Here is a 471-nt window from a genome sequence, read left to right as displayed (position 1 = left end):
CCCTACAAGTGTGGTTTTGGGGTTTGTTCTTTAAAAACTAAATATATTTATAAAATGACATCCTGACACAAAGTGGAGAGTATGAAAACATGTTCTAGGGCTCATCTGAATGTTTACAAGTGGTTTTTTCTGTGCTCACTGTGGTGTGTTTGAGGGTGAAGGGAGTGGGGGACCTGCTGAGCTCTGAGAGCAGGGCCATCATTTCTTCATTGCTGTAGATGGCTGAGAATCCTGTGTAAACTATTGTAAGGACAGTTATGTGCTCCTTGAGAGAATTCCTTTGCAGTTTTCCCTCAGGGAGACAATAAAATGTGAGACTAGAACTGTTAGGATTGTCTTGTACCAGCCTGGTAAATCAGGCTGCAAAGACTATTTTTGCTTGGTTTCTTTCCTGCACTTAGGCTGAATCTGTGCCTCTATAAAGTGCACTAATGAATACCCTGTAATTATTTTAAACTTGTTTGTAAAGCT

Source organism: Geospiza fortis, unplaced genomic scaffold, assembly GCF_000277835.1.
Source record: "Geospiza fortis unplaced genomic scaffold, GeoFor_1.0 scaffold57, whole genome shotgun sequence".
NCBI lineage: Eukaryota > Metazoa > Chordata > Aves > Passeriformes > Thraupidae > Geospiza > Geospiza fortis.
Note: the sequence above shows the minus strand (reverse complement) of the source record.